Source organism: Symphalangus syndactylus, chromosome 8 (genome assembly GCF_028878055.3).
Source record: "Symphalangus syndactylus isolate Jambi chromosome 8, NHGRI_mSymSyn1-v2.1_pri, whole genome shotgun sequence".
Taxonomy (NCBI): Eukaryota; Metazoa; Chordata; class Mammalia; order Primates; family Hylobatidae; genus Symphalangus; species Symphalangus syndactylus.
Genome location: NC_072430.2, coordinates 16,160,575 through 16,174,289, shown reverse-complemented (window position 1 = coordinate 16,174,289; position 13,715 = coordinate 16,160,575). Strand labels below are relative to the sequence as shown.

At 53.0% G+C, this 13,715-nt stretch overlaps 1 long non-coding RNA gene and 1 other non-coding gene across 2 annotated transcripts in view; both read left to right on the top strand.

The window, feature by feature from the left end:
- Positions 1-1,970: 1,970 nt before the first annotated feature.
- The window catches only part of LOC129487440 (uncharacterized), a 108,701-nt gene continuing 96,956 nt past the window's right edge, over positions 1,971-13,715 (top strand). Inside the window, exons 1-2 of the long non-coding RNA XR_010122324.1 lie at positions 1,971-3,541; positions 5,257-7,511. This is a non-coding gene — a long non-coding RNA (uncharacterized lncRNA). The remainder of the gene's footprint in view (positions 3,542-5,256; positions 7,512-13,715) is intronic.
- Positions 6,360-6,436, top strand: LOC129489062 (small nucleolar RNA SNORD112). Its single transcript, XR_008659878.1, has one exon. It is a non-coding gene; the product is annotated as a small nucleolar RNA SNORD112 (small nucleolar RNA).

Genomic DNA, 13,715 nt, shown 5'->3' with positions numbered 1-13,715 from the left:
CTTGACTGGCAGCTCCAGGGGGCAGCTGGATCACTCTGCCCAGAATAACCCTGGGAAGGGGCGTGAGCCGCCTGCGGGAGGGGCTGTGTGAGGGGTCACGGGTGAGCTTGTCCTTCTTGTCTTGCCCAAATCAGCGGGGCCAATCAGCTGCTCCTGAGGCTGATCTTGCCTTTCAAGGCAAGTGGACAGGGACAGGCCTGCACCAGCCTCCTAGCCTAGAGGCGCACTGACTGTCAACATGACCTTCCTCTCCCAGGTCCTCAGTTTCCCCATGTCTGCAGGGAGGGTTTGGGCGGTGGTCTTCTCACTGTGTCCTGTAGCTCTGGGGTTCCTGAGAGGTGCCTGCGGGGGGCCCTGGGAAACAGTAATGAGAGGAGGTGGTTGGCCCAACAGATGGAGCTCAGGGACACCCATTGCTGCCTTAGTTCCACCAGCTGCTCCTATAAATTGGGGTCATCATATTGTTTCCTTTAAACAGAGGTTGCCAGATCTGAGCAATGGTTGAAAGCACAGACTATGTGGTCTCTTCTAACGGCTTATCTTGATTTTCCAACCTTGGCTGGGAGGGGTGTAAGAGTGGAACCTGCTCATCTCTGGTGGGCTCTCTACTCTCACCCAGTGGGCTGCGTGGACAAGCCCGGGTGGCTGCAGGCCTAGGAGTGGAGCTGTTCTTAGAGTAGGAAGGCGAAGACTTTGGGGTAAACAAGGAGGGCCCCACCTCAGGGCCTGGTGGAACTAGAATGAGGGCAGGAGGCAGACGAGAGGCTGGCTAACCTTGCAGAACCTCAGTTTCTCAACCTTGCAGAACCTCAGTTTCTAAAGGGACGATTAGAAAGGTAGGAGCACCTTCTTCCCAGGGAAGATGGGTGTGTGAAGCCCTTTGTAAACTGTAAAGGCTATGGACAAGTCAGGGATAGCTACTGTCGTCAGGATTCTTATGATTATTACTTCCAGAACACCCACTGTAATTGTAACGGTCAAGATTTGGACAGCATTTCATGCATGGTGTCAACTTTAATTTTCCCATTAACCCCACAAGGGGATGATGCCGTGCTTGGAGAGTGAGTAAACTAGAGTCCAGAGGGGTGAAGCGGCTCTGGAGCCATAATTATCAGCGACAACGGTGCACAGACCCAGGGCACAGGACCTTCCCCGGGAGGGGCAGGCTGATGACTGGAGTTGGTGAGGGGTACGTGCGGAAGATGGAATGTGACCCAGAAAGGGACGATTAGAATGTATTCATTAAATACATTCTAATGAGTCTCTGAGTACCTGCTCTGTGTCAGGCACGATTCTAGCCACTCACCCCTAAAACTGACTTTGCTCCTAACGAGTTGGGGGATGTGCTGCTGTCTCACAGAGTTAAACTGGGATTCGGAGGGCGAGGTGCTGGCACAAGGCCCCCAAGAGACAGAGGCGGGGTTTAAAGCCAGGTTTCCCCTGTCTCCCCTGGTAGACGGTGAGGGCAGGAGCAGATGCCCAGAGTGGGGTTGGCAGTTGCCATTTGGGGACCTGTCGGGACCTTCAGGGCAAGAGATGCCATCTTCATTCCATGGTGTTGATACTGCCAGCCTCGTGGCCTGAGGGGCATCCAGACCACAAGAGTAGGGGTCTCAGTGTCTGCCTCCATCTCCCCTAAAGGTGCTTGCTGTCATTCCGAACTCATTCTAGCTTATTTGGTGTTGGAGGAGGGACAGGACAGCTGGCCCAGAACCTGCTAATTATAGCTGCTCAAGTATTTGAATAGAGGCCTTGAGTACCCACCACCATGTCATGGCTTTTTCTTACAGACAAATGAACCCTTGAATCCTTGTCCTGAGTGCCAGCCCATCCCATTCACTGTCCCACCTCCCCTACCCGCCCACCCGATCCCTGGGGGAGGTCGACATGGGTCCTCTGCCGCACATCTCACCCGATCCCTGGGGGAGGTCGACATGGGTCCTCTGCCGCACATTTTACCTTGGCTTCAAGCGTTCAAGTGGATCTCCTCCCGTCCTGTGCCACTCGATCCTCGCTGCTTGCTAAAAAGTTATTGAATACATTTGTTTCTTTCATTATGAAAGTCCAGTCTTTTTGACACGCATACATTTTCTACAGTAGCAACCACAGTGCACACACACGGTCTTCCAGCCTGCTCTGCTTGTGTGCCTTTCTGTTGTGAGCTTCTTTCTTCCATGTGGCTATGTTAGGGACCTCCATGATGCTTCCCGAGTGCTTACTATGTGCCAAGCGCTGCTTTCAGCATTTTATAGGTTTTCACTCTTTCAATCCTCCAAGAAGCTGCGAGGGCCTTCCTTTTATTATCCCCATTTTTCAGAAGAGGAATCCGAGGCCCTGGGACATACATCCACCCACCCACCCGGGCCCACGCTCACTTTAATAACCTGGAATGGGCAAGGACTAAGTCTAGCCAGAGCGTCAGCCTCGCTGGCGTCCTCACTGGCCATGGCCCTGCAGCCTTGCTCTTCAGCTCCTGGAAGCCTCCTGCCCTTGGTGGACACCCATTTTGCTCTCTAGCAAATGGATAGAAAAGTTTATGTGAGTCTGGCTGGGCGGGGTGGCTCACACCTGTAATGCAGCTCGTTGGGTGGCTGAGGCAGGCAGAGCATTTGAGGTCAGGAGTTCGAGACCAGCCTGGCTGACACGATGAAACCTTGTCTCTACTAAAAACACAAAAATTAGCTGGGTGTGGTGGCGTGCGCCCGTAATCCCAGCTACTTGGGAGGCTGAGGTAGGAGAATTACTTGAATCTGAGAGATGGAGGCTGCAGTGAGCCGAGATCATGCCACTGCACTCCAACCTGGGCGACAGAGTGAAACTCCGTCTCAAAAAAAAAAAAAGAAAAGAAAAAATGTGTATTTGAGTCTGGGCCTCGGCCTCTGTTGGACTCTGAGTAAATCTTAATTTAGCACCCTGAGCTGCAACTCCTTCCTCCTGACCCCGCCACCTGCACGTGCCATTCTAAGTGGCTGCGCCCCAGGCTGCTCATCCCTTCCACCCTGAATCCCCATACACAGCGACCCCATGGGGTTTTTGTCCTGCTCCTTCATATTAACCTGCACTGGTGACTCCTTTGTCCCATCTTCCCTCGGCACACAGTAGGGCTGCTGGCAGCAGGTGAGACCTGGGGCAAGGGCTCAGAAAGGCAAGATGCCATTTGGCTATGCCACCAAGTGAGCAGTTTCTCTTCTTGCTCTCCCAGGTGGCGTGAAGGGGAGATGGCTGCTTTCTCCTGGGAAGGGAGCAGATGCCTGGCCCAGGACCAAATCAAAAGGTCTGAAAAATGATATTTTTTGTCCTAATGTGTAAATTTTGACAATTTGCAAATTTGTAGATTCTTTAGAATGGAACTAACTCAAGCCCTTCATTCTGCAGCTGAGGCTCACTGCCCCCAGTGGGCAGTGGGACCAGGGGTTTCTGAGGCCAGGGCATGGCCCAGCCCTGCTGCTCCCAAGATGGCACCTGGCTTGGAGGGGTGAGGGGCCCTGTTAGTCTGACTTGAAGAAGACCAGCCTTCCACACTCACTTGGTGCCCTGACAGGTATGTGTGCTCTTCTGTCTTCCACCCAACAGCTCCTTTTGGGAGACAGGGTCTGAGAGGAGTCAGGGTCATATAACCTTAACACAGTATATTATCCAAAAATCCAGTAACCCTGTTACTCTTGTCTGTCTGCTATGTGAAACCAAGGGCGGTGTTAAAGTTTATCACCATGATACACAGATGTGCGTGGGGACATCTGGGATGGGGCTCAGGGGTCTACCTGGGGGTCAGAGAGGGCAGGATCTGCTTAGGGGAGATGGATGACTGTGGGGGTCAGACAGGGCAGGGTCTGCTTAGGGGAGATGGATGACTGTGGACATGTGGCTATAAATCATCCTCCCCGTCTTACATAGGATGGGGATGCAACTTTCAAGAGTTGCCTTGATTGATACCTTAAAGGAAATAAAACATAAAATGCTTGGCACATAGTAGATGCTCAACACATGTAGAAAAGGCACTTATTTTAGGTGGATCTGCCCCCAAATGGCCCTTTTGCAAGCCTTTCTCATTTTTTGGAATCTAAAGGGGAGATGCGGGGAGCAGGGTTGGGGTGGAGGGGAAAGGGCGACGTGAGGTTGCAGAGGGCATTTTCTTGAGGCAATGGCATATCTTTCATTGGTACTGGCTGGGTTTTTGCGGACTTTGAGAGGAGTGGAGTGTCTCCAAGTGGGGCTACCCTAGCCTGCAGGTTGGATGCAGGTAACCTCAGTCTGGGTTACCTGCATATATTTACCATAAAAATATTTCATATTTGCTGGGTGTGGTGGCTCACGCTTATAATCCCAGCACTTTGGGAGGCCGAGGCGGGTGGATCACCTGAGGTCAGGAGTTTGAGACCAGCCTGGCCAACATGGTGAAACCCCATCTCTACAAAAAATGCAAAAAATTAGCTGGGCGTGGTGGCGCATGCCTGTAGTTCCAGCTACTCAGGAGACTCAGGAGACTGAGGCAGAAGTTGCAGTTAGCCGAGATTGCGCCCTTGCACTCCAGCCTGGGTGACAGAGCAAGACTCTGTCTCAAAAAAAATAAAAATTGCGAAACTATGGCAATTACCTCAAGGTTTTCACAGGATCCAAACTCAGTCCAGGCTAAAATGCTGTGTAATAAATAGTGGAGGCTCACGTGCGGAAAGGCGATTAAGAGCGAGGCACGCAGGCCGAGGGCTGCTTAACCTGTCTCAGATTTCTTCCGCACAAAGTCATGGTTGAAAATAGGTCTCTGCCTGGCAGAGGGGAAAGAAGTTCTCGAAGGCCTCTGTCTGCATTAGCTTGGTGAGAGGGGAGACATTTAACCAATTAACCAATTAGTGATCTGTGCAGACGGAGACTGGGCAGGACGAGGGTGCCACCTGACTGGGTGTAAAGTGGGCTTAGTTTTGTCTTCTTGGTGTCTGGGAGCCTCAGTGCCTTTCTATGTAGATGGAAGTATGCTTGTCACATCCTTGTCACACGAGTAACCCTGTGCCTGTTTGAGGATTCTGAGAGCCTGTGACGGCTGCAGGGGGCCCTGAAGCTTAGTGTGCAAGCAGGAGCTGGGGACAGAGGGGCTTCTGACGGGAGTCGGGGTGCCTCCCCTGGATGTGGGGGTGGGCTAGGGTGGGCAAAGGTTGCTTCCCGTTCTCCTGCAGCTGACAGTTAGAAATGCCAGTGCCGTTTAGCCACAGTCCTTCTGGGTTAGAGTCGGGAAGAAACATGGCAGTTGTGTGTTTTGTACAGGAATCAAGCTGTCAGGGGGCGCAGTGAGGCCCCAGCTCCTTACCAGCAAGCCTGCTCAGCTGCGAACGTGAGCCGCCGGGCTGCAGCTCTCTAGAGGTCCGTGTCCCCACCGCCTGGCCCCATCTCATGTCACATTCCCCCGAGGTCTCATTCCACTCGGCTAATCTCCAAGAACACCGGCCAGGGCATTGGCTTTCGGGTCCTCTTAAAGACCAAAAAGTAAAGCGCTCCCCCGTGGGTGCTGGACAGCTTGGGAGGGATTTGGGGCTGTGGGTGGTGAAATCACAGCCCTGGGCACACACCTGCCGGCCCCATGTCACTGACAGGCTGCTCGGAGGCTTGGGGCTCCAGTGAGAGCATATAAATATTGTTTTAAAAATATATTTGCAACAAAATAAATCCCCCGTGTCTGCAGAACTTGCTCTGGGCATGTACCCACTCCCAATCCATCAAGAAACATGCCCTTTGCTTTGTATTTGTAAAAACAGAAACAAAACCAAAAACAACCCACAAGCGAACAAACAAATTAAATCCCCCCCCACACAAAATGTTTATTCTAATTATGCAAGAAATGGATTGATAATTAATACACGCATTAGTAAAAATCAAACATGGCAGATAAAGCCATTTTTAATGCCTCCCTCAGTCCCTCCTCACCACCCCCCAGCAAATTAACTGCTCTTCTCAGTTTCGGGCGTCTGGTTCCAGATATTTTTTTCTGTGCATTTGCATATGTAGATAAATATACCTCTAAAATCTACGACTTTGTTTATTTCTTACATAAACTGTATCATAGTGTACATTTCCTTTCGCAGCAGCTTGTGTTTCTTCCTTCAAGAGTCTGCTTAGAGATAATAAAGATCAACACTATTCCTTATAATGACACCTCAGTATCCTGCGAGCTGTACACACCAGAGTTTATTTAATCACCTTGCTGCTGGCATGAAAGCCTCAGGTCCTTTACCCTGGTGGGGGTGAATTGTGGCAGCAGGTGTAAGTAATTGCTGAGATTTGGGTTTGGGGAGTGGGCTCATGAGTGTTTATGACATTATTATAAATGAATATATGAGTGCATAAATTAGCAAAATAAAAGGGGGCTTTTCTGGACCAATGATGAGACAGTGTTTATGAACAAAAGATCATGATTAATCCAGTTCTGCACAAAATACTGAGGTCCATTAGAAGACAATAGGTCTTGGCTGTTTCATTCCTTTTAAGAGCTATTTAATATTCCACGGTATGTATGCACCATTGTTGATTACACTCTTTTCTACTGTTGAAAATCCCAGCTGAAGGTGCTCTGGGGGAGGAGAAGCTTTGGTCACAGTCCTAGCCATCAGGGTGGGTCACAGATTCATAGGTGTTCATTAAATTATTTTTTTAAAAAAGAATACATAAAAATGGTCACAAAGCGTGTCACAAATCGAGGTTTTAATTAATATGATTCTGCTCAACTAATGCCCGACAAAAAAGATCTAAGCTGTTTCCGTTTTTTGTTGCTGTTACCAATGACACTGCAGTGAGCATTCTTGCAGCTAAATCTGTAAACACATCCTCGACTGTTCCTTTTCCCCAGCTTCTTAGAGATGGGGTGGTGGGTTAAATTGTTTGCAAAAGTTTATTTTCATTGAGTGATCTTTCTAAAATGGCATTTTGACCTTATTACTGTCTTGCTTTAAAGCCTCCATCTGACTTCCTGGAGCTTCCGGGACGGGGTCCAAAAAATAAGGCCTTATCCTGGCATGGAAGACCCTTTAGGGTCTGTCGTGGAACTCGCCAGCCTCAGCCCCTCCCCACTGGTGTTTCCCTGCTAGGCGCACCTCACCCCCACGCGGCTACCTGTTCCTCTCAGCGGGCTCCCTGCTTCTTACGCTTCGCGTGGCCATGCCTTTTCAGCCAGCTTCTCCCCTTCCTTAAAGAGCAGGCTTGAAATATCGCTGTTGGGGAGCCCAAAGTTAGATGTGCCCCAAAAAACACTGTGTTCAGAAGCCCCCCGAAGCCCTGACCCTGGAAGTGGGATGCCTCACTGACAATTTTTTCCCAGTTAAAGGGAATGTTTTGCATTTTTCTAGAATTGATGAAACTGGCCAACTGTTAATCACCCTCCTTCCTTTGTCCCTTTCTAGAAGCCCTGGGCTCCCCCAGTGTTGCCTGGATCTGACTTTGCCTCAGTGAAAACCGCCTCAAATTCTTTCTTGCACCGATGGGCAGATGGGCAGTGTCAGAGGATCGTGTCATCTGTCCTGTGGCGCTGGGTAAGTCTGCAGTGTTGTAAAGCTGGCAAACACCCTTCTGGGTGGGGCTCAGGCTGGCACCCCCCCCACTGCCCCAGCCTGTGCTATACCAAGTTCCCCTGATGCCTGCCTTGTGCAGGGCCCCAGAACCCAGGGTCATGGGGTCCACAGCGCAGGAGTAGCATCTCAGTGTTGTGAGTTCTGGGGATGAGGCTTGGGGTATGATTACAGCTTGGAAATGGCTGATTGCCATTATGGCTCCTCCTTGCCAGAGGTAAACAGTTCTGGTCCCAGAACAGGAGGAGGACATGTGGTGACTGGAGTAACGATGGGCTCTGGGGAAGGACAGGGCTGAGAGCAAGCGCTGGGACCTTTGGGACAGAGTCATATTCTAGAAAGAGCACAGGCTTTGGGGGAGAGGGGCCATGAGGCTAAGGCAGCATCCCCCTGGGAGCTTGTCAGGAGTAACAGGAGCCACTGGCAGTGTTCCGGGCTTTTGGTCCCTTTTTTTCTCTCCCAGGGGAGGGGAGAAGGAGGCATTGCAGGAAGCCAGCCACCCTGAGCACAGACCCAGCTACAGAACAGACTCTGCGTGTCCTTGGCAAATCCCCAAGTGTTTCTGTGCCTTGGTTTCCTGATATTAAAAAAAAAAAAAAAGACTCATAATCTCTCTCACACAGGGCTATTGAGATCTCAATGAGGAAATAACGCAAATAAATCATCCAGCACAGTAGCCAACACGCAGTACCCGGCAAAACTTGGTAGCTCTCCCCATCTTACCCCGTCATGAAATGCTTAACCCCCTCCCTGAGACAGGAGACCCAACAGAGGAAAACACAAACGCCACAGAAAGCGTGAGGGGCAATAAAAGCTGACGCTCGCCCCCCCTCCCAGACATCTTCCCAGGGAAAGGTGTGCTTTCTTGAACACATGGGGGCCGGGGAAGGGGCTGCCTTACCACTTTTAATCGGGCTTTCCCGAAAAGTTTGGTGAGAGTTTATTTTTATGTAAATAACATATAAAAAGTCAGACTTCTCCTCGGGCAGATTTTTTGAGGCTCATATTTTACAGACTTTGGCAAGGGTCGCTTGGAAGGAACAGTGGTTACAGTCTCCAGAGGTTCATAATTCCTGGAAAAACTTCTGGCCAAACCTGACTTCTCCTAAATTTCACAGAAAATTCTCCCTGGGCTGGGCTCAGGCTAAATGAGCTTTTTGTGTGTTAGTACAGCCTTACCTAGTGGAAGTATGACTTGCACGTTGCCCTTTACACAAAAGGGAACCTCCTTGGCCGCTGTGAACAAAGGCTCCACTCTCCGAAATTTTTGATTTGTTTACTCGGGAGTGTGAGCCTGGTCGGGCACATGTCTGACACTGGGGCTATTTCTCTGCGGCCGTATGTAGAGCTGCCCAGGTCTCTGTAATTTAACCCTGCGCTCCATGCCAGAATCCTGTTTCCTAACTTCCTCAAGCACGAGGCAAGGGAGCCAGAGCAAAAAGGAGTGTAGGGGGAGTGTCCCCTCCGTGTCCGGCGGGGGCTAAAGGGCTTGCTGCCCTGTGGCCTCTGCCTCTAAATAGGGATTTGGGTCGGTGACTTTTCACATCTACACCAAAGCCCTTCAGAACCCTTTCTGCACCACCAGCTATCCTGAACCAGAAATCCCTGTTCACAGAATTTCCCATGTGAGTGCCTCTTGTTCTGCACCCTGCATTGTGCCCCCTCCCCCGTTTATGTAAATGACACATGTAAATGTCACTCTCCCAAACATTTTCACACCTGCAGCTTCAAATCAACCTTTTAATAGGTTAAAACAACAGCACCAAAAAAAAAAAAAAAACCAACAAAAACAGAGGCTCCGAGAAACAGTTTTTCCCGAAGGGCTTGCAGTGCCTAACTGAGCTGCCAGGGCAGTCTGTCTGTCTGTTAGCCAGGAAGGCAAACCGGCCTGCGCGCTCCACCTGCAACACGATGCTGCCCCCCCACGGCGGGTCGGAGCAGCTGTGGCGACCCCAGGGCTGACAGATTGGGTTGTCAGGAGCAGGACAATGAGGCGGCAGTGAGGATGGGCTCCATCTTTGAATGACTCTGCCCTCCTTGAAATTTTTCTGCCCCGTGGAGGTGCATCTCTGCCCCTGAGGACCTTGGGCATCTCATGGACAAGGAGCCCTTGCTGGCCTCGCAGCCATCCCCCATATGCACACACGCACACGCACAGACACGCGTGCACACACATGCTGAGTGCCTGCACTGGGAACAAAAGGCAGAAAACTCCTTTAGAAACTGCAGAACAGAGGCTTGTCTAGCAGAGGTCCTCTGAAAAAGGCTCTGTCCACTCACAGTTCCTGGGAACTGAACCCCTGTAAATGGGCCAGGAGAGGCAGCTCCCGACTCCAGTGTGGGCTGCATTCATCAGGAGGCAGGCCCCCCAGCCCTGTCACTGTGTGAGGAGCTTTCATGAGTCCACAGAACATCTAAGTCACAGTCTGGCAGCCGGCTGCATCTGTGGTTGCTGCTCAGCCTCCAGAAAAGGGCCCCTCAACCTGCCGGGCCTCCTCGCTCCTTCCACTCACTCTGCCAGCCTGTTGCCCCAGAGAGGACACAGGCCAGCCTCTGTGGGCTCAGGAGCCAGGACAGGTGCTTGGCCACTCTAGGTGTTCTGGCCCTCAAGAGGGGAGTTGGCAGCAGGACAGTCCCCACCTCCCCCCACCAGCCCTGGGCACTCAACCCCATTCTCTGCTCCTCTCCCTCATTGCCTTATTGGGACAGAGGCACCCTGCCAACCATCTCTGTGCCTTTGCCATTTAGCCCAGGGCAAGCTACTTGGGAGAGGCCAAATGGCCTCATACTGATCCCTGCCTGGTCCCCTCTGGCCACCTTGCTCACTTGCCCGCTCGCCTGCTCAGGAGTTCGGTGCTGTGGGAGCTTCTCAAAGGCCTAAACATGTGGGCTGCCAGCCTGGGCAGGAAACTGTGCTGCAGCCTTCTCAGCCAAGCACTGGCCTGCCTCTCTCCCCTCGGATGCCTCCTGTAACAGGGAGGTCCCTCTCTCCCCAAGCAGCCTGCTCAAGGCTTGCACACAGAGCTGCTTTGCTGAGCCCTCCCCTGCTTTTTGCATCTGCCTCCTCGGCTGTGCGGCACCCCCCTTGCTCCCTCTGCCCTCCGATCTCTGCAGGCTGCGGGCTCCCTCTCTTTTCAGTCCTCTCCTTTCTGTGCTGAATGGCAATACCCCCACCAATGGTGGGAACAGGTTTGGGCACCCCTACGCCTGTCCTAACACCTCTGGCTCTGCTCTTTTAGACCTGGGACAGAGCCCTTTGCCCTGCTGTTCTGCTAAAAGCCCAGGGGAGGGCGTGGTGCTCCCCTCCTGGGGCCAGCTGCTCCGTGTCTATCTGTCGAGCGGCTTCTAAGCCTTCTTGGGTTTTCTATGGCCCCTTTTCCAGTTGCCAGGGAGAACGCTCTCTATGCAGCCCCCTGTCTTTTCTGCAGGAGCTGCTGGCCTCCCGGCCAGCCCTGGTCAACCCTGCAGTAGCAGCAGCAGCAGGCAGCCACGGCAGGGCTGGGGGCTCCCCGAGCCAGGCAGACCGGCTTGACTCCCTGCTCTCTAGCTGCAAGACAATTCCCTTTACTTTCCAGACTCTCAGCTTTTCCCCTGTGAAATGGAGATGAGAGTTTCTCCGTCACTGGCTTGAAGTGAGGACTAAATGAGATAAGTGTAGGCCTGCACACATCAGACACTTCATAAATGCTTGTGGAGTAGACGGTGGGACCCAGGGAGGGAGAGAGGTATGTAACAAGTGTCGCAAGAGAGAAAACAGCCTGGCCTTTCAAGACCCTGCTCCCAATACAAACGGGAACCTCTCCTGGCAGAGTCCCCTCTGCTGGCTTAATTGCACAAATCAAGTCAGCCGGAGGCAGCCCCTGGCCTGTGGAACTCACAGTAGATGCAGCAGGCAGCAGAAATAACGTGCAGAGCCCACATCTGCATTTAATAGACCGAGAATTTGCATTGTATATAACAGCACGAGGGGTAAAGCATGAAGGCATAAAGGAACATTTTTCCCGGCGGCTTCCTTGAAGGGTCAGCTTAGACAGGGAGGGGAAACTCAGCGGGGTCCAGGCATCCCATAGACTATGGGACAGACATCCATCCATGCACTCATTCTCCAAGCCACCGCAGTGTACCTACCTTCCCAGGGCCCAGTCCCAAGCGTGAGTCTGGGGATGAAGTGATGCCGGTGGCTTCCTGTCCTCGAAGCGCAGTTGGTCTGGTGGGGGAAACAAACAGGGAATAAGTCACTGGAAATCGAGGTGATCAAGAGGGGGTGCAGGCATGGAGATTTATGGAGCCCCATCTTGGAGCCAAGTCCTGAACTGGGCTGTCTGCAAAGAACTCACCCGGGCAATAATCCTGCACACTGGTCTCATGAGCCCCATTAGATTGATGAGGAAACTGAGGCACAGAAAGGCAAAGTCCTATACTCACCGTCTCTCAGCTGGTGTGAGGCTGGGCCAGGATGGAACCCCAGACTCTCCGAGGCTCCCCACCACACCCTGCTGCTGAAGGCTGCTCAGCGAGGCTGTGCCGAGTGCTGGGGGGGTGTGGGTGGGCAGGGGACGGATTGATTAGTTATAAGCACCTCCCAGCGGTGCTTGAGATCCCAGCTCCTCTGTGGCCCAATCCGTTTGAAGGGCAGATTCAAAATTAGGTGGTAGCACCTATGGGCAGAGGCTTATGAAAATGGCATTATTAACCTGATGTGGAGAGGGCCCTGCCTGTCTGCAAGTAGATTGCAGATAGAGACAGAGGGGGCTGGGCTTGTTTGTGTGGACAGTGAGTTAGAGAGGACGGAGAACATCCAGGGGCCCTCCAGGGCTTCCGGACGGGGAGAACCAGATCTGGAGGGGTTGGGGCTGGACAAGTGGGAGGGGGAAGAGGGGGCACATCTCAAGGGTGCCCCAGCACCTCAGGGAAATGCCCCAGGCTGGACTTAGAGGAGGATCTCCAGCCTTGACTCTGAAACAGACAGGGACTATGGCCCTCCCCGCACCTCGGTTTCCCATCTGTGAGATAAGAGATGGAAACCAAACGTCATTTCGAGAAAAGCCCCATTCCCACCACCTTCCTGCCCCCCCCCCCATCCCCACCACCACAATCACGGTTGCCAGACACCTGTCTGCTTGTCAGAGCAATATTCAACAGGAGAGTTCCTTCGGTTCCTTCCTGGAGGGAGAAGGGAGAGGTGTGGACGGGGAGAGGGGAGAGGGGAGAGGAGAGGTGCCCCCCACTCAGGCCGCTGAGCAGAGTTCTGCATCGGGTAGGAGTTGGGCCACCGAAGATTTGTGCCAACTCACGGTGCGGTGGAATCAGTCTGAATTCTTCAGACACCAGCCAAGAGTCTGTGGCGCCCCCACGTGCCACAAGGGGGCTGCCTGGGCCACATTTTTGAGCCCGAAAAGTGAGGAGGGGGACAGTCAAGAGGGACCGGCGCTTTTGCTCTGGCAGCGGCGCTTTTAACTGCGACAGATGCGTGCGGTGCGGTGGGGGAGCCGGCCGTGCCAGGGCTGGGGGCTGCTGGGCGGGGGTGGTCGGGGCGGGGGGGCGGGGGCTGCAGGTTGTGCCCCTCCCTCACAGACGGCTGCGCTGCAATGCAGCAGGCTGCGGGAGCTGTCCTGGGAGCTGTCCTGTCCTGTCCGGTGGCCGGCTTTCCAAAGTGGGGAATGAGAGATGAGGGAGGGAGCACTTCCAGGCGCTGCGTGGTGGCCAGGCGCCCAGGAAGCCGAGGGGCCCGAGACTCTACAGCGGGGCCAGAAAGAGAAGAGTGGGGGAGGAGGCCGGGAGTGGTGGATGGACCAGGGGGTAGAGGGAGGTGGGTGTGGACCTGGGGTCGGGCGCCAGTCAGCTTGCAGCCTATGAAGGACGGAAAGGAGGACTACAGAGATACGGGGAAGAGTGGGGCTGAGGATAGCCAGAGCGGCTTGGCACACAGTTTTAGGGTAAAAGCATCAACTCTTATCTTTCCAAAAGAAATAAAAAAGCAAAAAAAAAAAAAGGCATTTGAAAGCTAGACAGTTGAATCCTTCCCGGCATGACTGAGCCGGTCACTCCAGGGTCTTCCTTCAGAGCGTGTCTAATGGGAGACAGCGTTGTCCCAGTAACCAAATTGGGACCAGAGTCCCAGGGAAGGGCTCATCAGGTGGCCGCTCTGCCTTGAAGAGTGGTACCCTT